This window comes from Lissotriton vulgaris, chromosome 4_1, assembly GCF_964263255.1.
Source record: "Lissotriton vulgaris chromosome 4_1, aLisVul1.2, whole genome shotgun sequence".
NCBI classification, from domain to species: Eukaryota; Metazoa; Chordata; class Amphibia; order Caudata; family Salamandridae; genus Lissotriton; species Lissotriton vulgaris.
In genome coordinates this window covers 696,936,577-696,961,435 of record NC_141691.1, presented here as the reverse complement: position 1 = coordinate 696,961,435, position 24,859 = coordinate 696,936,577, and the positions used below count along the sequence as shown (strand labels likewise).

At 48.2% G+C, this 24,859-nt stretch overlaps 1 protein-coding gene across 5 annotated transcripts in view; it reads right to left on the bottom strand.

Annotated features, from left to right (window-relative positions):
* Nucleotides 1-2,951, bottom strand: part of MAK (male germ cell associated kinase) — a 698,372-nt gene extending 695,421 nt beyond the window's left edge. For all 5 annotated transcript variants that reach the window (XM_086964986.1, XM_086964988.1, XM_086964989.1 and 2 more), the window contains exon 1: nt 2,574-2,951. The gene's annotated coding sequence lies outside the window, so the exon portion shown is untranslated. The remainder of the gene's footprint in view (nt 1-2,573) is intronic.
* Between the last annotated feature and the right edge of the window lie 21,908 nt (nt 2,952-24,859).

Below are 24,859 nucleotides of genomic sequence, written 5' to 3'. Positions count from 1 at the left end.
ACACTCGCTCAACCCGCCCTCTATGCACACAGCATGACAGTTCCCATACTTTCTTTAATGCATCTCGACCACTGCATGCGCCTCGCTGAGATCTATATTAATGCTGACGGAGCATCATGATGTGTACATACACTTTGAAAGCATCCCCAAATCATATTTTTGTGACGTGAATGCCCAGTTATTCTCAAACAAATTCTCCTACAGTTATTTTAGCTTCTGTAACATTTTAAGAGCGCCTTCCATCTTCATCCTTTACCACTGAACTGTTGCATCCTGAATCCCCAGATGGCACTAACAGGAAACACTTGATGTTTCCTTTATACAAATTTAGGCCACAATTGGGTTGCATATGACAAAGGACTTGCCTCTTAATTCACAAATGACATTGTTGTCATGGCAGAGGGCATAAATATTTCAAGTTAATGTTCAAAAACTGTCACCTTTATAAATGCTTGAATGCAGTGATATAATATGTTGTACTGATTTGAAACACTTCTGTATGTTGAGAAATACACTTTTTTTATTTTAGTCTTTTTAATATTTCTGTATAATGTTTGTTTCACAGTTTATGTGCCATATATTTTCAGGGATCCACTCTTAAAGCTTGGCTCGTGCATGGGCTCTTAGAGCCCAGCCAGTCTCTTGGCTCTCGCCCCTCCCTCCCTCCAGCCCCAGTCCGCCCGTTAGGGTGTTGGCTCACCCACCTCTAGAAATCATTGTGGATTTCAGATTTTTGTGTTTTTCCACTTGCAAAGCTCGAAGTAAGAGCCCCCCTGATTTAAAACAGGATTTAAGCAGGGCACGAGTCTATGGTACACAGCGTTCACCCACCATTTTCACAGGGTGGACGACTTCCATCCTGCCAAGAAGTTAGGCCACACAGAAATATGTTGAACTTGTCACAGTGCAATATTCAGACACCGGGATACGTTCAACAGCTCCTGCACATTGTCTGCTTTCACCTCCAGATGGGACAAAGGCAGAAGTTAGCGGGCTATCAGGCCTTCTGATCAAGTATCAGACCAAAGACAGCCTGGAACATCACACTTATATGCAAATGAAATAGAGAGAAAACAAAAGCACACAGCTTATTTATTCACATGTACTTAAGAGATGCATACTTTTTACTTTGTTCAGTCCCTGTATAAAAGCGCATGCACTTTAAGAATGCCCGATGGGTTGATCTGTCCCAGTATTTACACAATTAACAATTTAAATAACACTATTGTATTTCTTTGATAGCACTACTCATCCCAATACAGAGGGTTAGAGCGCTTTACATAACATACACATTATAAATTCAAACTAAATCATGTAAGTGTGCAAATCCATGTACAAGATGTGTTAGATGAGACAGTCAGGGTTACAAGGTGTACGAGTCAAATGCCCTTCATAGCTCACTGTGGTCTACTACAAGGATTACAATTTATGAACTGCAAATAATAAAAGGATCTCTGAATTCAGAAATAAGTAATCCACTTACCTATCGACATACATTTAAAAAAATCTGTAATCTGCATGTTACATGATGTGCTTTGCAGTTAACAACTTATTTTATTGCATTTTCAGTTGGCATAGGTTATAACATACACATATCACAGCATAATGGCATAATTAAGTGGAATATTTTTGCTCACAACATTGTACAAGATGCACACCATGTGTGTTGCGATATCATGAATAACAAACCCAAAGAAGGTAGCACAAAATAGAGGTTCAACATTCTCCGTCCCGAAGAACAGTGGGTGATTATGTTTTGCAGGAGACAAATTAATCTTCTATACTTCTTTGAGTGAGTCAAATTTGGGACTACACAAAACACAGATCTCTCCAACAAATGTGTTAACCTCCAGAGTTATCTCACCATTATTATTATTATTATTCCCGGAGATTTATTGTGCACCTCTGCAGCAGATGCCTTAACCCCATAAAATATTTTAAAATGCAGACTTTGCAACCAATTAGGCAGAACAGATCTACTACCATTCTTTTCCTTCCTGTCAATTTATCTGTGGCAGGGTTTTTTTAAAAAAAAAACCATTAATTGAGGCCCAGAATTTGCGCCAGGGTTGTGCCACTTTTTTGGCACAACCCGGACTCCATATCTCATTTGTTAATTGTCATAATGCACTTTAATGTACTCATGATACACCTGATAAACATATGTGTGAGACCTTAGTATCTGATGTCACTTCTTGTGATGTCACTTCCAGTGATGCCACACGTCATGATGTCACTTGCATACTGCTTAACTTGGTCAGTCCCCCCCCCCCCCCCACCCCCCGCCGCCCACTTCTTTTTATAGGACTTGTGCCCTGGATTTAAGGTTTTCTAACTCTACCCCGACCAATGTAATCTTTATCGAAACCGTGTGTGGGGGGGGGGGGGGGGGGGAGGGGGCATCGGGAGTAGTCTCCCTAATAACACCCCTCCCTCCGACCCCTTAGCGTGTGCGAGCCATTGAAGTCAGGTAGTCCCTTCAACAGTGCGTGAGCTAAAACTCGAGCTAATTAACATGTTCTAGACGGCCCCCCACACCCCAGAAAAAAATAAAACAGAAGTACGTCACTCACGATCAGCTTTATCCTACTTCTGACAAGTCTCCACTTCACACCCCTTATGATGCTCCCAATGTCCTGTGAACCGTCGACCACGGCCTTTCTCCTTTGCCTTCTCCCCCGGGAGGCCGAGCTCTTTGCCTCTCCTAATCTCCGGTGCAGTCGTTACAGAGAGCGAGCATAGAGTTTCAGCTTCGCCCAACCCCGAAACCAGGGAGGTCCACCACCAGCGCGTTTGCAATCAATAACCCCAGCCGACGAGCCTGGAACCGCTTCTCCGCCACCCCCCGGGCCCCCCGTTTTTAGCTGCCCTGCCAGGTAAACCTGCAGCCAGGCACCTGTAGCTCTGAACGCTGCCGTCTGGTCCCATTAGAAAAGAAATCCTTCGGCGTCCTTGGCAACGGCGCAGTGCCACGTGACCAACTGAACGTCATGCGTGTTGTGGAACACTGCGTGGCTCCTGACGACGAACTGTAGCCACATGGGGATGATCCACTGATGAGATTGTGTGGCTACTTTCCATTAGAGAACCCCTTAGGCGACCTTAACTACGATGCTGTTAAGAAGGATCCACTCCTTTTCTCTCGGGTCAACTCTTTATTTAGCAAGATAATTACTACGAACGCCAACACGTCTGTTCCAGCTGACAGGCAACTCCAACTGTCCTCTTAACATTCTATGCTGTGCAATCCACAACGTATGACATAGTCCACATTCTAACAGGTTTAAGCCTACACATAACAACACATCTTCCTTTACAGAAAACAAAAGAAAGCGAAGTATGTGTATTATAGTAAGAACATAAAAAATAAAGTGCTACAAGGACGCTAGATATACTCAAAACAGTATACAGAACTATTTACAACACTAAGTGACTTAATCTTGTAAATACCCTTTACTTATGGAAAAACTTTCCTTAGGTTTGTTACTGGAGGAACGTTCTGAATGTGACTGAACGTCATTGGACAATGACATTTCACATTCAGTCTGTTTATCCAATTGGTCTGTATCTCTGGCTTCTCCTCACACTATACCTGATCATGTTGCAATTGAACATCAAATTCTATGGCAGGACGGAGGCTCGATTATGCTTTCTCATTTCTTTACTGTCACAAACAGCAGCCAATGAAAACACAGTAAAGAAAACAAAAAACTACATATCCCATGAGCACCAGTAATGACCATAGAGGTGATATAGTATAAAAGGTGCAATAGAGGACCACACTTCCTCTTTCTTTGCTGCTTCGCAGCCAGTTAAGTGCACTTTTCTTATTATTGATATTGTGTGTTTACTTCCTTGTTGCTTGCCTTTACAGCGCATTTGTCGATTGTTTGCCGCTCTGTCGGCACGTTTTTTCCCTGTGCTTGCGCGTCCCGCCAGCTTTGCAGTTAGATTTTCCTTTGACTTATTTGGGGCTTCGGCCTGTTACTGTTGCCGGTTTCGGTCTCCCCGGCGTTGGTTCCTTGGAGCGCGAGGCACCTCCCCTAGTAGGCGCGGGGTGTCCGCGCCTGTCTTTTTGTTGTGGAGCGGGAGCTTGGGGCAGAGAGACGCGCTCAAGGCTCGTGCGTCTCTCATTCAGCAGACGGCTCTCGCGCGAATGCGCGATAGCGTGTCTTTGTTTACTTTGTTCCGCGTCTAGTCAGGAGAGCCTCCAGTGACGGCGCTTGTCTTCTGGGAGCATTTTATTGGTATTCACTTCACGAAGGCTGTTTTTCACAGCATTGCCCACTTGCCTGCCTGCTTTTGCCTCCTTCAACGCCCCAATTTCGCAAAAAAATTTGGGGCTGTAAAATAATGCATAGGCTTTGCCTAGAGTGCCATTCACTTTTGAGCAAGCCCTCCCTCCACATTTGATATTTGTTTTTGGGAGTTTCATACCTGCATTGCTTTGGCTTGCTTTGGGGTTGCACTCCCCCTGCATTGCCCTTTGGGTGTTGATAATTCTTCCTCTCCTCTAGTGGGCATAATCCAATTTTCTTTGGCATAAAGGGAGATGTTAGACCTGTCTGCCCTTTGGGTAGTCCCTCCTAATTAATTATTTATTTTGTCCCCTTTTTGCCCCTCAAACCTTGTTATCTTTTTATGTCCACTGGATTTTTGTGGTATTGACCTAGGGGTTAGATGCTCTTCTGCCCTCATAGTCCTTTTTTCCTGAGGCCTAGGTGCCTTTTCTGACTAAAAACCTACAAGAACCACAAAATGGTGGACAGTAACTGCCATAACTGCCACCTTAGGAGAAAGGCCCATAGGTTAGAATAGGGACCTTCCAGAACCTTCTGGACCCTGCTGGACCTTTGGAAGGGAGCCTATATAAGGCGGAATGCGAGGCAGCCATTTTAGAGGTGACCAGTGAGTGCACAGTGTGGAACTGGTGAGGAGGGAGGCGACTCTGAGGAGGAGGACAGCGCTTTACTAGGAGTGAGATTGACCTGTGGGCCGGCTGATCTCCTGTACTGACCTGTCCCCACTGGTGTTGACCAAACCCTGCCATGGTAGTCCACACCTATATTTCTTAAACGACCCCGTGATATTTCAAAGGCCCTGGAGACTCTGTGACGAGTCGCTATTGAAAGGGTGAAGAAACCTAACTCTGAAGGGTCACTCCTAGAAACTGTGGAGCTTAACTCACCCCCCATATTGCTTGTGAGAAGCTAGCCGATCCCTTCATCAAGGACTCACAGCGCGTGGATCTGGTGAGGCCAGCTGTCATCCCTGTGGGGTGAAGGCGCCCTATCTGGCGCAGATTCCCTCTGTGTGTTGACAGAGGTCTGAGTGGCGTCGGAGGAGGCGGAGCAGCGTCAGAGAAGGCGGGACATGGGAGGCGGAACCGCCGGCGTGAGGAGACATCGAGGGAGGAGCAGCCTGTGTGAGAACGCCAGGAGAAGTGCAGCGGTGTCGATTACTGCGCAGGCCCAGCAGCCTGTGTGAGAGCGCAGGGAGTAGTGCAGCGGCGTCGATTACTGCGCAGGCCCAGAGGTGCGGGTCTCCGAGGAGTGCGCTGGGCGGCAGTGTCTGCTTTCAGCGCAGATTCTGAGGGTGAATCGGCTCGTCCAGGGACAGAGGCGCACCGAGAAAAGGAGTGGCAGAAGGCGCTGTTGTGTCCCCGGGTACCGGCGACAGTCTGAGCTTGCCCGGTCAACTAACTCCATACAAGTAAGCCGGGGCCTCATAACTGGAGGGAGGTGAGGAGCGTCCCTGGGATTGTGACGGAGCAACAGTTGTTGACTGTGAACTACCCCCCAAGTTGCAGAACGGTATCCGCGTGATGGGTGGAGGCAATAACATTACCCCATGAGATCGGGTCCTCCTGTTCAAACGAGGCTAAATGCAGTTTAATTGCACAGTACCAGAAACCACAAAAGAGGGGCCGAACTGGGGATAAGTAAGGGTGTGGGGGCTGCACCTGACCCAGAACGTTCAGTGCTCATCAAGGAGACCCTCATAGTCTGATGTGGGGTCTGGGGCAAGTTAAGATAGCCATAATCAGATAACATAACAGACCTGTTTGTTTTCACTTAGGCCCCAGCTGTTCACATCGAGACAGTGGGTGACATTATTGAAATTGAGCTGTAAACCTGTGCAACTTGTGTGAAATGTCCGTGAAGCTACATAGGTAATGTACGGCTTTGTCTTATTGTAAAGGAGTTGTGAAAAGCTTGCTTAAATTACAGAGATTATCATCCAGCTTCTTTCATTTGGGAGGAAGTATTGTTAATAACATACAGAACTTGGCACAATCTAAGAATGGCATGTGAAGATATTTAATGTACTGAAATCTGCTAAGAAGCCGTAAATCTAACAAAGAGTTTTTATAAAGCAGACTGTATTTTTCTAAATCTGGTGTGGTGTCGTTTTTGCATGGATGAACACTGAGTTACTACAGGGTGGAGCGCAAACTTTACACTTTTGCTTCTAGGATCTGACTGTCTTACACTAGGCCAGGCTACCCTATGTGACTTTGGAACCCCAGGTCCAACATAATTGGTGTCTAGCGGTGGGATTAGAACTGTGTTTGCATCCACTCTTTAGTAACAAGGTGTATTCCATAGGCCTACACTTGGAGTTTTCTCCGGGCGGACTTCCCAATTACTTCTTTTGCTTTTTCCAAATTTACTCCTGGTGGTGGGTGGAGGTAGCTTCGAATTGCCCTTTGAACCAACTCTTCCCAAGTGATTGTCCCGATATCTCTCAACAGCAAAATGGAATTTGCTCTGGAGGAACTGCAAACCTATTCTGCAGCCCAGCTTAGAGACTTTTGCCAGAAGATGGGAGTGTTATTTAAGCGTGGTACCAAGAAGGGAGAACTCCAGACCAGTTTGAGGGCTTGGGTGGCAGCACATGGAGACGGAAAGGAGGAGGAAGAGGGGACGGACCGGGACACAGTCATAGGGGTAGAGGGATTGTTCCATCCGGAGGTGGAAAACCTACTCCCAGGACCTAGGACCTTCTCAAGGGGGGGCAGCAGTGTCTCCGGAAGAAGCTTAACTGAAGCTGAACTAGCGGACAGGAGGGAAAAAAGACAGCTAAAGTGGGAGTTAGCCAGGTTGGAACAGGAGAGGGAGGAACAGAGGATGGCTCATGAGTTGAAACTTAGGGAGCTAGAACTCAAGGCTCTACAGTTAGGACCCTCCAATTCTCCAAATGGTGGCAGCGAGACAAAAGAACTGACCAGGGAATCCAGACCCTACCTACCTAAAGAAATAGTTGCCAGCTACAGCCCAGGGGATGACATCGCCAAGTGGCTGGCTGCCTATGAGGTCTCATTAAGAGCCCATGGGATCCAGGAAAAACACTGGGGGGGGGGTGGTTTATACAAGTACATGCCTCCTACTTGACGGGACACACTATTGGCCCTGGAACAGGAAGAGCAGACCTACTACCCTACCATGAAAGTGGCGCTAATTAAGAAGTTTGGGCTGACCCCAGAGAAGTATCGGCAAAAGTTCAGGGGAAGTCACAAATTAGGCACCCAAAAGTAAGTGGATTTCCTGGACTATGTAAGGAAGGCACTAGAGGGTTGGATACAAGGCAGCGAGGTGAGGGACTATGAGGGGTTGTACGACCTTTTTCTCAAAGAGCACCTACTCGAGAAGTGTTTTCCCGAGCTGGTCAACACCTGATGGACAGCAAGCTGACCAACCCCAGGAAGCTTGCAGAGGAGGCGGACATCTGGGCAAGTACCCAGGTGTCCTCAAAGGGGACTGGAGGGGATTCCCAAAGAGCCGGACGGGGCGCCCCCCAGAAGAAGGAGGGGGGAGATAAAAAGCGGGAGTTCTCAAAAGGTCCCCAGAACAGTTTCCAGGGAAAGGGAACAGGATTCACCCCTAAGGCTAACCCGCCCAGAAACCCTCATCCTGGCCAGCAGCCAAGGGTTGTCCACTTCTTCGAGTGTGGTGGTGTTGGACATTATAAGGGAGATGTCAAGTTAGGACCCTCCAATTCTCCAAATGGTGGCAGCGAGACAAAAGAGGAGGGAAAGCCCCAGGAGTAGCTAGTGTAGTGCTCGGAGAGGAGTTGCCCTTAGATAAGGGGGGTGAGTGGGCGGGTGTCACCTTAGTGTCCCTGGGAGATCGGGGGATGGTTCCAAAGATCCAGGTGCCCTCAAATACTACCAAGTATGGGCAATGGGTCACCATCAATGGCCAAAGAGGGGTGGCTCTGAGAGACACAGGAGCCAGTATGACTATGGTAAGGAGTCAACTGGTGTCTCCAGAGCAGGTGATTCCACATGTACTCCACCCTGCCACGATGGCTGACAGCAGATTGGGCCACTACCTTGTGGCCGAGGTTCCCTTTGAGTGGGAAGGGATTGCAGGTTCACTTCGAGTTGCCGTAAGCCGTGCCGTGCCAGTTGATTGTTTGTTGGGGAATGACATGGAGCACAATGCTTGGAAGAAGGTGGAATACCGGACTCATTCGGAGATGCTGGGTACACCTGACTGGGCCTGTGCAAGCACCAGGTCTGCGACTGCCCAGAGAGGGAGTTCGCCTGGGCTGGAGCCTGGAACAATGGCCCAGCCCGCTGCCAAAAAGGGAAAGGCCACGAAGACAGGAGAAGCCTGCTTCGGCTTCCACGCCCCATGAGACAGATCGGCCACCTGCGGTGGTGGGCCAGGAGTCAGCGGACGGGGAAGTAGTCTCCCTGGAGGACTTACCTATCCCTGCTGAGTGGCATGTGGAAGGAGGGCCTACCAGGGAGGAGTTTTGTAAGGGCCAGAAGGAGTGCCCTACCCTTGAGGGACTGAGGCGACAGGCCGAAGCCCAGGCAGCAGGGAACGTTGCAGGACACTACCATATTTACTGGGAGGACGGACTTCTCTACAGTGAACCCAAGGTACCTTTGCCCGGTTCATCACGGGCCTTGGTGGTCCCTCAACGATACCGAGCCTTTCTTCTCGAATTGGCTCATGAGATTCCCTTGGCAGGACACTTAAGTCAGGACAAGACCTTTGCCCGGCTTGTCCCCCACTTTTACTGGCCTCAGATGAAAGTGGCATCTGACACATACTGTCGGACGTGTGTATCCTGTCAAGCCAGTGGGAAGACAGGGGTGAAGTTGAAAGCTCCCCTGGAACCACTTCCTGTCGTTAGCACCTCCTTTGAAAGGGTGGGCATCGACATTGTGGGGCCATTAGATCCACCAACTACAGCTGGTCACAGGTTCATCCTGGTTCTGGTGGATCACGCCACGCGGTACCAAGAGGCAATTCCTCTGAGGACTGTCACTGCACCTGTTGTGGCTAGGGCCCTGATGGGGATCTTTACCCGAGTGGGTTTCCCCAAAGAAGTTGTGTCCGACAGGGGGACCAACTTCATGTCAGCATATATGCGGGCAATGTTCAAGGAGTGTGGAGTGACCTACCGGTTCACCACTCCATACCACCCCCAGTCCAATGGACTGGCAGAAAGGTTCAACAAGACCTTAAAAGGCATGATAAGAAGTCTGCCTGAGAGCCTGCAGAGGAAATGGGACGTCCTCCAACCCTGCCTGTTATTCTCCTACAGGGAAGTGCTGCAGAAGGGAGTGGGCTTCAGCCCCTTTGAGCTACTGTACGGGCACCCTGTACATGGACCTCTCAGCCTGGTGAAGGATGGATGGGAAAAGTCTCCCAGAAAGCCTCCCCAGGATGTGGTGAGCTACATGCTGGCCTTCCGGAGCCAAATGGCAAAGTTGTGGAAGCAAGCTTCTGACAACTTGGAAGCCAGCCAAGCAGTAATGAAAGAGTGGTATGACCACAACGCTCACCCGGTGGAGTTGGAGCCTGGCCAGAAAGTGTGGGTGATGGAACCTGGAGAGTTAAGCGCTCTCCAGGATCGCTGGACAGGCCCCTTTGAGGTGTTGGAGAAGAAGGGTAAGGCCACCTACTTGGTGGATCTTAAGACCCCTCGACAGCCCCTACGGGTGCTGCATGCTAATCGCCTCAAACCCCACCATGAGAGGCCAGAGGTCATCTTGATGATGGTGACTGATGGAGGAGAGGAAGCGGAAAGCGAGCCTCTCCCGGACCTGTTTTCGTCTCAGGAAAAGGATGGGTCTGTGGAGGGAGTGATTCTCTCCCCATCCCTAACTCCTGAGCAGCGGGAGGACTGCCGCCAGATATTGGAGCAGTACTCTTCGTTGTTCTCCCTTGTTCCGGGAAGGACCCACCTGTGTACCCATGATGTGGACACAGGAGACAGCCCACCAGTGAAGTCCAAGACCTACCGGCTGTCAGACAAGGTGAAGGCCAGCATCCACGGTGAGGTTACCAAGATGCTGGAGCTAGGAGTCATTGAACCTTCCAGTAGCCCCTGGTCCAGTCCGGTGGTTTTAGTACCAAAAGCTGCTCCACCGGGCACCACGCCAGAACTGAGGTTCTGTGTGGATTACCGGGGACTGAACTCAGTGACCAAGACTGATGCTCATCCGATCCCTAGGGCGGATGAATTGATTGACCGGCTGGGAGCTGCCCAATATCTGAGTACCTTTGACCTTACTTCAGGGTACTGGCAGATCTCCCTTACAGATGGAGCAAAGGAAAGGTCAGCTTTCTCCACACCTGAGGGACACTACCAGTTCTGTGTGATGCCCTTTGGGCTCAAGAACGCCCCTGCCACTTTTCAGCGGAATGGAGGCTTTCTCCGCTGCTTACCTGGATGACATTGCCGTCTTCAGCAGCAGTTGGGAGGACCATTTGCGTCACTTGCAAGCTGTTCTCCAGGCCCCGAAATAGGCTGGCTTGACAATCAAGGCCAGCAAATGTCAGATTGGGCAGGGGTCGGTTGTGTACCTAGGCCACTTGGTGGGTAGGGGAACAGTGCAGCCCCTCCAGGCAAAGATTGAGGCAATCATGGCCTGGGAACCCCCCAAGACCCAGACTGAGGTCCGAGCTTTCCTGGGCCTCACAGGTTACTACCGTCACTTTGTGAAGGGGTATGGCACTATTGTAGCGCCCCTCACAGAGCTCACATCCAAGAAACAACCTCGATGGGTAGTCTGGACAGAGGCTTGTCAGCAAGCCTTTGTGAAATTGAAACAGGCAATGTGTGCAGCACCGGTCCTGAGAGCCCCAGACTTCTCCAAGGAGTTCATTGTCCAGACAGACGCATCAGAGCATGGCATTGGGGCAGTGTTATCGCAACTCAATGAAGAGGGTCTGGATCAGCCTCTAGTCTTCCTGTCCAAGAGACTGCTTCCCCGGGAACAGAAGTGGAGTGCAATTGAGCGGGAAGCTTTTGCAGTGGTATGGGCTCTGAAGAAGTTGCGGACATACCTGTTTGGTTCGCACTTCCTGGTTCAGACTGACCATCGACCTCTTCGTTGGCTGATGCAAATGAAGGGGGAGAATCCCAAGCTGTTAAGATGGTCCATCTCCCTACAGGGAATGGACTTCCGGGTGGAACATCGGCCTGGAGTGGACCACGCCAATGCAGACGGTCTCTCTAGGTATTTCCGCCTTAGTGATGAGAACTCCCAAGGGGTTGGGTAGCTCTCCCCACTTTCAGCTGGGGGGGACGCGTGTTAGACCTGTCTGCCCTTTGGGTAGTCCCTCCTAATTAATTATTTATTTTGTCCCCTTTTTGCCCCTCAAACCTTGTTATCTTTTTATGTCCACTGGATTTTTGTGGTATTGACCTAGGGGTTAGATGCTCTTCTGCCCTCATAGTCCTTTTTCCTGAGGCCTAGGTGCCTTTTCTGACTAAAAACCTACAAGAACCACAAAATGGTGGACAGTAACTGCCATAACTGCCACCTTAGGAGAAAGGCCCATAGGTTAGAATAGGGACCTTCCAGAACCTTCAGGACCCTGCTGGACCTTTGGAAGGGAGCCTATATAAGGCGGAATACGAGGCAGCCATTTTAGAGGTGACCAGTGAGTGCACAGTGTGGAACTGGTAAGGAGGGAGGCGACTCTGAGGAGGAGGACAGCGCTTTACTAGGAGTGGGATTGACCTGTGGGCCGGCTGATCTCCTGTACTGACCTGTCCCCACTGGTGTTGACCAAACCTTGCCATGGTAGTCCACACCTATATTTCTTAAACGACCCCTTGATATTTCAAAGGCTCTGGAGACTCTGTGATGAGTCGCTATTGAAAGGGTGAAGAAACCTAACTCTGAAGGGTCACTCCTAGAAACTGTGGAGCTTAACTCACCCCCCATATTGCTTGTGAGAAGCTAGCCGATCCCTTCATCAAGGACTCACCGTGCGTGGATCTGGTGAGGCCAGCTGTCATCCCTGTGGGGTGAAGAATCCCTATCCGGCGCAGATTCCCTCTGTGTGTTGACAGAGGTCTGAGTGGTGTCGGAGGAGGCGGAGCAGCGTCGGAGGAGGCTGGACGTGGGAGGCGGAACCGCCTGCGTGAGGAGACAGCGAGGAAGGAGCAGCCTGTGTGAGAACGCCGGGAGAAGTGCAGCGGCGTCGATTACTGCGCAGGCCCAGTAGCCTGTGTGAGAGCGCCAGGAGTAGTGCAGCGGCGTCGATTACTGCGCAGGCCCAGAGGTGCGGGTCTCCGAGGAGTGTGCCGGGCGGCAGTGTCTGCTTTCAGCGCAGATTCTGAGGGTGAATCGGCTCGTCCAGGGATAGAGGCGCACCGAGAAAAGGAGTGGCAGAAGGCGCTGTTGCGTCTCCGGGTACCGGCGACAGTCTGAGCTTCCCTGGTCAACTAACTCCATACAAGTAAGCCGGGGCCTCATAACTGGAGGGAGGTGAGGAGCGTCCCTGGGATTTTTGACGGAGCAACAGTTGTTGACTGTGAACTACCCCCCAAGTTGCAGAACGGTATCCGCGTGATGGGTGGAGGCAATACCATTACCCCATGAGATCAGGTCCTCCTGTTCAAACGAGGCTAAATGCAGTTTAATTGCACAGTATGGGCGAATTTTGCAAATCTGGCGTTTGTGAATTTTGCGAATTTGTGAACTCGCAATCCGCAAAATCCGCGAATTCTCGCGAATTTGCGGATTTTTTCTTTGTGTTCGCAAGGGTTTCTGCCAGTTCGCGAGGGTTTGGTACTAGTTCGCAATCGCGAACTTACTTGTCGGCTCGCAACGGTCGCGACTATGTTGTTTCAACGTCTGGTTCATCATCACAGGTTCCCAGCACCCTCTGTTTCACCACTGCGACCCTCTGTTTCACCCATGCCACCCTCTGTTACATCAATGCCACCCTCTGGTTCATCATCACTGTAGATTATGGGGGGGGGGAAAGCAAGCACACCTGCCCTGCTTCAACTGACATGAATTATTTGGGGTTAGTTTATTAATGTGTCACTGTTTTAAAATTTCAGGTCTGGCACCTGCTTCCTTATCAGTAATTTGCTTTCTGTTGCAGTGCAATTTTTTTTTCCAGGACCTTTGTGGCCTACTTGTAGCTATTCTATGAGCCTGCTGTGAGGGTCAGAGCAGGGTCATACAATTGTTGCAACTAGCAACTGAACTCTGGAGGGGCCCCAGTCAAGAAGCACTACAGGGAATGGTTACTAATGATGAGTTTGAACTCTTGCACCTGCCGAGTGCTTTCAGTTTTGCAAAACTAGTTTTTCTGCAATTTCGCGGGATTCGCGGGGCGCGAACACGAGCGAGATCGGATTAGGAAGCAGCGAATTCGTGCGAATATGCGATTTCTTTTTTTGCGGCGTGTTAGCTCGCAAGGTTTTGTGCGTTTTCGCGAGCCGCTTGTAGCGCAAGGTGCGAAGTTACCCTCGCGGTCGTTCAAGGGCACGGCCATCCTGTTTGCGTGACGTATTTCCGTTTCCGGGCGCGAAGTGTAATCTCGCAAAGTGTGCGGCTCGCCAGTACAATTTCGCAAGTGTTCGCGATGAAAATCTTGCGCGAACTTACCCGCGCAGTCGTGAACGGGCGCGGCCATCTTGTTTCTCATTCATTGCTATGGTTCTGGGCATGCTTTTTGTATCCTCTCTAAATCTCTGCCATCCTTTGCTTGTTTGAAGTTTTTTTTAATCTATTTTACTTATTATCTATCCCTCTATTTTTCTAGCCCTATATTTTTGTGTTTACTGCTACTTTTGGTTAATTTTAAACTACTTTTTTTTTTTGAAAACCTTTATTTAACATTTGCACTCATATACAAACCCGGTCCTACAACCCCAGGGGCTGGCCGCTAAGCAGTTCAGTACAGTATCACAATCAGTTTCAGAGCAATTGTCCCTGGGGAACATAGTAACTCAAATTACCAAGCACAGCGGTTGCGAGTGCAGTTCGATGCAACAACAGGATAGGAGGTTTTCATTTTCCAATATAAAATAGAAAGGATCAGGTAGCATACAGTGTCTCGGACCACAAAAATGGGGGCGAACAGAAAAACGATGTGTCCATACCAAGTTCGCTACCATGGAAATCAACGGCGTTTAGACATGCGACATCAGGATAAACAGCACATTATTAATATCCACACCGTCATTATTGTCCGCCCCCAGCACCAAGGCCCCGAAGAGGTCAAGGCACAGGTGTAGAGATGAGGATGCAAAGAAAGCCGAACCCACTACACTAACCCGGAAAAGAAAGGTAAGAAAGGCTAGGGAAGAGAAGAAGAAAAAGAGGCCATAGAACAAAGATAAAAAACGAAATACCCACCCCCACGCCCCCCCCACCCTGCACCCCTGCAAATGACTACGGCCACCCCCCACGCAGCGTGCCTGTCGCCCAGCAACCAGAGCCCGAAATATAGAAGAAAGGGAAAGAAAAGAAAGGAAAAGAAACCCCACTCGAGAGGGGAAATCGGAGGAGGGCATAATACTACGGACTCCCGGTCTCCTTCCCCCAACATAGCCAACCCTGCCCCGGAATCCGTTAGGACAGCAAATCAATCCCGTCAACCATAATTCCACAACGAGAAACCCAGACAAGAATCTCAACCCTGGCCCCTTCGATCAAATGTACTGAGGTCGGTAATTAAGAGAAGTCCTTTACACACAATGTCACATAAGTCGGCAGAACAGGAGCGCATAGATGTAGGTTGCTGGTACCACTGTCGCCCCTCCTCATCTCCGAGGCCGAGCTTCGTCCCATCCGCCATCTTGAAAGACCGGTGGAGGAGGGGAATCTACACAGTCCAAAACAGCATACAGTACAAAGTAGATGATTCCATAGTGGGGACATGTAAATGTTCCGAAGGGTGCAGAATCGAAGGTTTCAACGGTTCAGTTGGGTGTCCAGGCACATTCCAGTCCGGTAAATCCATCACAATAGGGGCAAACACTGTTTCCACCGCCGGGTCTAAATACACCTCCGAAGCATCCATTGCAAAGTGGGCTGGCTGCCGGGTCACAAGCATCGAGTCAGGGTCCGGTCTCGAGCCTGTGACTTCATCCATCGCAGACAACAAGTCGCGAGTCCGGGCTTTGATAGTGCCCCAAAGCGCCATAAGTGCCTCCAGCACCGTCAACAAAGACGGGCCAGGTCGAACCCGCTCCGTTAAACTTATTCTGTCCTCAGGCATGGTGGTCCCCACGGAGAGGCGCCTTCTCCGGGGCAAGGTTAGGCGGAACAGGAATAAGCTGGGAGGGAACGGCGGTCAGCGAGCAGTGGTACGCGGCGAGGCACCGACCCGGGGGGATCGGCGATGTGAATGCCGGATCCCCGGTCAGGGACCCTCACAATACAGTACCGTGCGTCACTCGTCGCCTCACATGCTATAGGGCACCAGGCAGCTGATGGTAGCGAAACAATCGAGAAAAAAGTTCGAGTGAACCAGAGACCGGGCCCAACCGCATTCAGCAGCCCGTTGTTGTTCAGCTCAGACCCGGCAGGGCAAGCACTAGAGATCCCGGCTGCCCAGGTGGGTTAGGCCTCAGTACGTTCTTCGACGTATCTTCGCTCCACGACGGCGGAAAAGCTCCGGGATTACACCACTGGAGTGTGGGACGGATCACCCACACGGATCCGGTTCAGGTGAGCAGGATTATCAACAGGATAGTGAAGCGTAGGACGGAGGTCAGCGGAGCCGGGAGACTATGCGGCCATCTTGGTTGGTGTCGTAGCTCCTCACCTTAAACTACTTTTTTAAACTCTTTTCTTTTCTTCTCTTCCCTATTCTATTTTCTTTATTCCTTTCCGCCCAGACCATGGTGAAGGGAGCCGGGAAGCATCCAGAGAAGGGGAAGGGTCCCGCACCCCATGCCCGGCTCCCGTGCGGGCGTTTGAGGGGGGAGCAGGTCGTACCCCGGGAGATCTTTAGCCCGGAGGAGGTGGCTGCACTCATTTTTTATGTTCAGCGCCATCTCCCCAGGACCATCATGGCAGGCGGCAGGATCGGTGTCGGGTACGGGATCCGGGAGCGCCGGAAGCGGTGGGAGAAGGTGTGCCGGGCCATGTACCACCATTCTCGGGTCCGGCGCACCTACAACCAGGCCACCCACCGCTGGACGGATATCCTGGACCGTGAACGAGATCTGCTCGACCTGCTTGGCCTTGAGATCCCCGGGCTTGGTGAGTAGTAGAAGCTATTTCTTTACTACTCTGTTTTCTCCTGCTGTGTGTTATTATATTGCAAATTTTTGTTTTTTACCAAGAGCAATAATGCTCATTACATTGTAGGTAAATTATATTTCAAAATCTTCTGTGCATTTCAGGTGCACTGCTCTCCTTCTCAGTAGTGTTGCTACTATGCTTATTTGTTTTCGATTTTGTGTTCATTTCATTGGCCTGTGAAATTATGAATGAGTGTAGTTTAAAGAACTGCGTAATGCTACACACTAAGGTTCAGATTTTTAATTACCGGCGCATCCCTGCAAAGTAGCAGGGATGCGCCAGTAATTGTGCGCCACGCCACCATCACCCATGGTGCGCCATATTTACAATGCGGCGCACCATGGGCCCAAAACGTCACCAAAGCGTTACGCATCTGTGCCGTAAAGGCGGCGCATTGCTGGAGTTGCGTCGCAACGATGGCGTAGCTCCATCAATGCTCTGGGATGCCCTATCTCCCCAATGCTGCGTCAAGCCATATGTCTGCTTCAAGCAGGCGCAGGGTTTGAGTCACGCATCATTGTCATTAAAGTGAGTGATTGAAATCTTGTAGATTTCCCTCAGCCACTTTTAGGATGCGTTTCTGCGCAGGAACGCCCTCCCTTGCGCTGGAACGCCCCCTGATGGCGCAGGGCTTTACAACGTGATGCATCTCCCATATGCGTCACGTTGTTAATATACGCCGCACCATTGCGCCTCTTTTGTGCTGCCGCTGCGTCACAAAAGTCACGCAACAATGGAGCAAAAGAGCCGCAAGGGGCTTCTAAATCAGCCCCTACAGACTCAAGTCCAGTCCTTCCTTTGTACACATGGCGATAAGAAGAAATAGTGGTGGTGGATTGATAGTTTGAGTATTTTAATGACTGGTTAATGTAGTAGGAAACTTTAGTGTTGTCGCTGATTTGCAATCACGATGGACTTTGTCTGTCACTTCGCGTGCTGCGGACTGCTGCCTGCCAATCCTAGGCAAACCTTTTTAGTACTTTGTTTAGTGAGTTACATAAGAAGTTTCCAATTCGACGGTCCGCAAATCAAGCAATACTAATAACGTAGTAGACCACATGAGATTGGTCAATAATATATCCCGTGGAATAGTTGCCTATTTGCTATTTCGCCAAAATATTTTGTTAGTTCTTTTGAAATGTTTGATTTGGTTGACAAATATCATCCATGTTTTCTGGTTTTCTTTCTTTCATGTTGTACATCAGCTCCCCCCAGGGGCAAGAGGAGGACACAGGAGGAGGAGGATGGTGCTGTTCAGGGTGCAGGCCAGGATCGGGCAAGCGAGGGCTCCTTTGCTGGCCCCAGTAAGTTTTAATTTTAATATAGAGTACTTATTTTTTCCTAGCGTTCCTCATTCGATTTTTTCGAAATCGTCTTTGATCTTCTTGTAGACTAGATCTAAATTCTTATCCTGCCTCGACTATGACTCCGTGTGGTATTACTAGATTATTCTTATTAGTCTGTCTGTGTAGCTAACTAAGATGCACATTTGGCAATTCCATGGACTCCCATTCTAGTCAGCAATAGCTCTATGCACTGAGTGCAGTCCTCTGGGATTGTCCATAATGTCTTTTCAAGTCTTCTAAATGTTTATGCTTTGACAATTGCCAACAATAAAAAGGTGAATGACCACCAAGAAAGAATAAGATACTACTTTACTTTTGGTTTGGATAGGAGGACAATCCATTCTACTACTGTTGCAGAGACAAATCTGCAGAAACAGAATTATGGACACTAAATAATGCATTGCTTAGCTTATCAATTATAATAGGTGCTGTTAGACTTTCCACATACCTCAGTGATAACAGACTTTGTAGTTGAACCCCCAATCTCCTTACTGACTAGATAGTGTGGCAGAGTCATTTAGCTCCCAAAGTCACCGATGATTGATCCCCAATGATGTCAGAGGCACAGACTCATGCTTGCAAAAATTCCAAAACCTTTAGCTCATCCACTCTAGTCTGGAGGACCAAAAACCACAGAGTCTATTTAAGTTTAAAAGCTTCATTAAAAGTAAACACATTTATTAAAATCAAGTTTGTCATAAAAGTAAACGTTTAACTGAAAATGGAAAAGTGCTTAGTGCTGACGATTAATTGGACACATTTCTTGTGGTCGAGCCGAGCTCTCACCTGGTTTGAACTTGATCCTGCTCGTGTTCTGAGAAGTCAAGCTTCTGTCTGTTAGGAGAAAAAGTGGTGGGTGTTAAAAATAAAAAGCAAGCATTCATCAGTTGTGCCAAAAAGTGCAGCAAGACAACAGCCTTCCCTGGAAAAAGGGACATTTTTACTTTAGAGTAGACAGTCACAAATTATTAAATTGTATTCTGTTTTTTTCACATTTCTTTCTTCCTCCTAGACCAAATATTATATAGTAGTGAGTGGTGTATTCTAACATTATTAAATGTACTTTGTAGGTGGAACATCTGGAGGCGGGGCCAGTGCGGAGGTGTTGGTGGCATTGGACGAGGACAACTCTGGGGAGGAGGCGGTGGAAGTGCCGGACAATTCTGTGAGGGATAACACGGTGGTGGCGGGCGGAGGTAAGCTATATATTCCTTACTTATTGAGATTGAAGACTGCAGAGTGAGCTTTCTGCACGGGTCTATTATAAATCAACCAGGTAGTAGCCTCCTCTAAATGTACTTCGACTTAGCTGTGAAGTTTTTGGCGAGAAGAATCCCAATCAGATCTGAGATGAACTTGATGGATGGGATGAACGAAAAGCGAAAGAAGGGTGTAAGTAAGTGTGGAAGGACGAGAAATGTAATGATGACTGGCAAAGAAGAATGATATGTGTTTGCTTGGTCCCCGAGGTAGCTGGGAAGGAAATAATATGGTATGGTGCATGGCTGGGTGAATGATGAAGCAAGGATGGGTGGAAGGAGAACAGCCTGGGTGGGTGAAACAGAAACTGTATGTGTGCATATACTTTGAATGGATGGATGCCTGGATCATGGTACTATCTGACTCTTAGATAGCATATGTGTATCTAGAGAGAGTAGACGGTCACTGGATGAACTAAGTGTTACTTTGAAGAGCATGTAACACCGCACCCGCACGTCCGTTCCAGTGTAGGAAAGGCAAGGAAAAGAAGTTGTAATTTTGTCCAAATACTACCATGAATAGTAGCAGTAGTTTGTATTGCAACTGCAAGCACAGCATATATCCGGTTATTACAGTGGACACTCCCTACCTCTCTTAATAACTTTAGTTTAGTAGTAGTGCGTCATTCATATGTGGGTGTATCACTGTTCACTCAATAATAAGGAAAGCACCTAAAGTCATCCCATATGTCATCAAATACATCCCATGTCAAGTGATAGATAATCAGATTATTTAGTTTCTTCATTTTCCTTTTCTAATACTCATTTGCACTATAGGGTGAAAGCTAAATTTATTAAGCAGTAGCCCTTTTAACAGAGTATTCTCAGTGCCACCCGTAATAGAAAAGTAAGAGCTTCACCACCTGCATGTACTGGACCGGTACAGTAACGCAAGTCTGTCTCACTCATCATGGTGTGCGTCTGTTTTTCTCGGGTGCAAGTTCACTGCGCTGGCATTATGCCGGCTTGCATAAGATAACGTACCAATTTTCCTAAACAAGAGAGAAGAAGAAGAATAAGACTGGTGTACTGTCATAGTCGACTGTAATGGAAGTCCATAGTGCTCGTAGAATTTGTTCCTTAAACTCCCACTAATGTTAGAGCAAGGATGAAGAAGTCGGAGGTTACATAGATACTGTCCTCAATAGTTATGTACTGTGCTTTCAATTTGCTACTTGTACTGTGACACAACTTTCTGCTGAATCATTTTGTGTTAATCTTAAGGAGCATTGGTTACAGACTATGTCTTTCTTTCTTCATATAGTTGCTCCTTCCAAATCCAACAGACCATCAAGGAGGAGGGAGCTGGCTCAAATGGCCCGGCAACGGAGGCTGGATGCCACTGTCGCTGAATATCGGCGGCTGGTGGCCCTGGAGGAGGAGGAGACGCAGTCTGGTTCTACTACAACAACATCCAGTGGGACAGCTGCATCCTCCTCCGTGCCCCCACGGGCTGCCAGCGAGCGCAGTGCTCCAGCGTTACGGAGCCGGGCTGCCAAAGCCAAACGCCACCGCCGAGCAGCAAAGACAGCAGCTGCCCCCCACAGGATTTGCAAGGCACGCCGGCGCCGCTTATGCCTCAGAGTGTCCTACCTCGAGCAGGAGGTCCTAAGCTATAAGAACTTGGTGGAGGGCCTCCGCTTCGACCATGCCACCCTCCGCAAGGAGCATGATGCCCTGGCCGCTAAAGTCTACAGCACCCTGCCGTAGTGCCCCTTGCCCCTTTTTTAGAGACTTTTGGGGGGTGGGAATTGGGAGTTGGGTTTTTTAGGGACTTTTGAAGGACAATCGTTGGGGTTAGGGAGGGTCTTACGAGAGATTATTTTGTTAGGGCTATAAAAATATATTTTTTGAAACTTTATCTGACCATACCTGTTTTTTACTGCTTTTGAGTCTGGTGGGTGGGGGTTTAACAGTAAGTTTGTTTGAATAGTCCTAGGACTTTAGTAGTACTACCGTCAATCTCTCGTCTCTCCTAATACTCCATTATACTACCTCCAACCAAACGCTTATCTTAACTGTAATTTCTGTTTGAAAGTAGGGCTAGGCACAGGGCTTGCTCCACGGGAAATGGCGATTAAGGTTGCAATCCAGTGCGGATGAAATTTCCTCCTCATTGCGGTGGCACTAGTGGTGTGACACAGTGGCAGTTGCATGGCTATGGAAAAAAAGAAAATGAAACCTGGTTTGTCCTTACTGTAGAATTACAATGGTACGATGGAGAATATAGCAGGTGACAGTACACTAGACTACAACAGTGCCACAATGTAGCATAACAAATGGTAAAGTATTGATAGTATAACTTGTACTTGTGTAGGATTTCTTTGACATTGGCTACTACTACAAGAAATAGTACTGAAGCTGAGTAAGTCTAGAATATATCCTCGGATTCCTTCACCAGCCTGTTGCTATGACCTTATCCTCCCCAGCAAGTGTGTGGAATTATTGATGTCATTTAGTCACACATCAAGCAAAACCACACAGCCCGGGGGAAGAGGGTTAGGGTTTGTAAAATGGATGGGAATGGGGGTTTCTTTTTGGGTAGGTTTTGTTGAGAGAAAAAAAAAGCACAGTATGGACAAACAATAATTGAACATAAAGAAATTTTTGGGTACAAAGCTAACCATAAATCTTTTACATGACATAAAGGAAGTGCATGCACTACTGAATGCATTGTTACTGAAAAGTAAGTAGTACTTTCGACAACCGTGAATGACAGAATGCGACAGTACAGGGCTACATTAAATTAGGTTTAAAAAATAGCCGAAGTAAAACCTATAGAATGGCTGTAGGGATCAATTTAGAAGCAGAGAGAGATCCAAGAAATGCACTCACACACACTCATAGAAGAAAAGAATGGATACTGTATCTGTATTGTTGTAGTTGTCCTTTTGAATTTGGTAAGTAAGTTGCATGCAGCAAACAATTCCTCTTATTAGCGGCACTCCTCCATTCCAGCTGATGCTTCGTACATCAATGTTGGTGACCAGAAGACACCCTGTCCACTGCCTGCCTGGCGGATGCTGAATTGCGGCTCGCTAATGTGAAGCCTGACTCCATCCTTTTTTCCCCATTGCACAGACTGAAACCGGCCTGTAATTATTGAACGAAAAACAGCACTGATAAATAAATATAAGGTATGTACGCTGTGTAGTGCAAAAAGTCACACTTTGATTTTCCTAATAGACAGTACAACATTTTTGAAAGTGCGTACTCTGTCTGAGTCACCTTTTGAAGGATAAATAAGTATGGGCAAATTAATTTAGCGGATCTTTCCCCTCAAGCTAGGTGTACTGTAAACTGTGTTTTAGAACAAAATTAGACCTTCCCAGCAGTGCTCCCACCCAGACCCTTACTAAAGCCAGTCGCAAAAATGTAGAAGATCCCCAATCAGATCTCAAAAAACGAGGCCTAGCAGAAAACTGGTGACAAAACGTACTTCGAAAGTAAAAGTAGGCCCAAATACCCCCTTACCCACCGTGGATTGTATTCAAACCACTTGCAAGCAAGCAAAAGTATCCACAGCCAGCATCGCTCCAAGACTCGAAAACCCCCCCATCCAAACACATGCAATAGAAATACTGCTAACCCTAACGAGGCCTAAGTTAAGAATAGTGGCAGAGGCTTTCTTTAACTATGCCAAATCCCCCCTTTCCCACCATGGATTTTCTTCAAATGATTTGCAACCAAAATTACACATTCTCACGAGTGCTCTAAGACCCCAGAACTCAGTTGCAAAAATCTAGAACACCCCGAAACACATGCAATCCTGCTGCTAGGGCTAACCCTAAGTTACAAAAAGTGCCAAAAGGATTTTCCTTATGGATTTTGTCCCAACCACTTCTATCTGGTATTAGACCTTCCCAGGAATGCTCCAAGACCCGCCAACCCACCCACCAAAAAGCACAACACCCCCAAACAGCCAAAAAGGTAAATCTCATACTTACAATATTTCCCGGCCTTCGGTCCAAACGCGCTGTGCAGCTAGGCCATAACTCCCGTTTTCCAGCACGGATTTCCTGAAAAGCAAATGCAATCAAGATTAGACTGTCCCAGCAGTGCTCCCAGACCCCAAAACTCACCCACAAGCACCCGGAACCCCCCCAAAGAGCACCTCAAAGGCAAGCAAGTCAGCAAAAACAATTCCACCTCCGATTTGGTCCAAACCACTTTTATCCGGTATTAGAGCTTCCCAGCAATGGCCCCAGAGCCGTCAACTCACCTGCAAAGAAGTAGAACACCCCCACAAGTGCTGAGTCTTTCTTCATTGGGCGTAATCCAGCCCTCTGCTTTGATGGAAATAGGAGTCTGGAGGAGGAGGATAGAGGAGCATGTTCTTCTGAACTTGTGAACCTGAGGAATGCAGACTGCAGCACCTTCAAATCAATAAGCAAACAAGTGAAGACAGTTCTGCTGATGGGCTTGTTTTTGTGATTAGGTGATTAAAGTTTGAATTATATTAACTGTGCACAACAAAGAAAGACAGACACACAGGAATAAGGACGAAAAAGAAAGTTATTGATTCATTGTCTCATTTTCAGGGATCGGTGTCAGGGTCCAGGAATAAGAATAAGGCTTCGTCATCATACTCTGCGAATTCAGGCAGGGTGAGCTCAGTGTCACCTGACAGAGAAGAAATTCCCTCATCTACGTTGCTGTCTACCTCGTCTTCATCAGGCGTGCTTTCTCGTACTCTGTAATCTGGTGGTATGCGGTGCTGATTCATCTTGATCATTGTTAACCTCTCCACATTTTTGGGCAAGAGGCGGCTCTGTTTGGGAGTTACAATGCCACCAGCAGCACTGAAAACACATTCAGAAGACACACTTGCGAGTGGGCAAGACAAGTAGTTTAAAGCCAGGTTGGCGAGCTGTGGCCACAATTATTTTTTCCCATGCCAATACGCCAATGGGTCAGCATTAACATAGACCTCTGTTGAGTCATTCAGATAGTCCTGCACCATCGACTCAAGGTCCTCCAAGGTTCCTCCACTTTGCTTAGCTTTTGCTGTGACCTTTTGAGAACCAAACCCAAGCCGATTTAGCCAATCCTCTTCAGCATCCAATGTTACTGTTGTGTCTGGTGCAGATGATCCGGTTGCCGGTGTCTTTAACGGCTGAGAGGTCACTTTTGCCACAGCCACAGGTGCAGAAGTGGATTGTTTTGACTGGGGATGGCCTGCTGATGCTGATGCTGATGTACTGCCTTTTCCATCAATTTTCTGCCGTTCTCTTTCAAACCTCTTGGCTGACAAGGCTAGCCAAAGTTTGTACTTTGTAACATCTTCATGAGCAAAAGGAAAGAATGCTCGGCCTGCCAGCGCCTTTTTGTAGTGTGGATCCAGAATAGTAGCACACATGTAATGCTGGTCTGAGTGGATCATTTTAAGACGTTCATCACCTTGTAGGCGCTCTAATAATTTCTCCGCCAAAACAAAAGGGTCTTTGTTTTTTTCATCTTTTTGAAACACAGAAGACACCTCCTTCAGTTGGTGCTCCAGCATGTTCAACAATGGGATAGCTTTTCCCAAATTACAGTCCTCCTTGCTGACTACACGTGTGAAGACCTCAAAAGGATGAAGCATGCGTGTCAGGCTTTTAACTATGTCCCATTGCGCCGCACCCATCCTCAGGTCCTTCTGAGCTGTACCCTGTTTTAAGAAATAGTGATCGAGTACCGTATACTGCTCATACAGACGCTCAAGCATGTAGAAGGTTGAGTTCCAA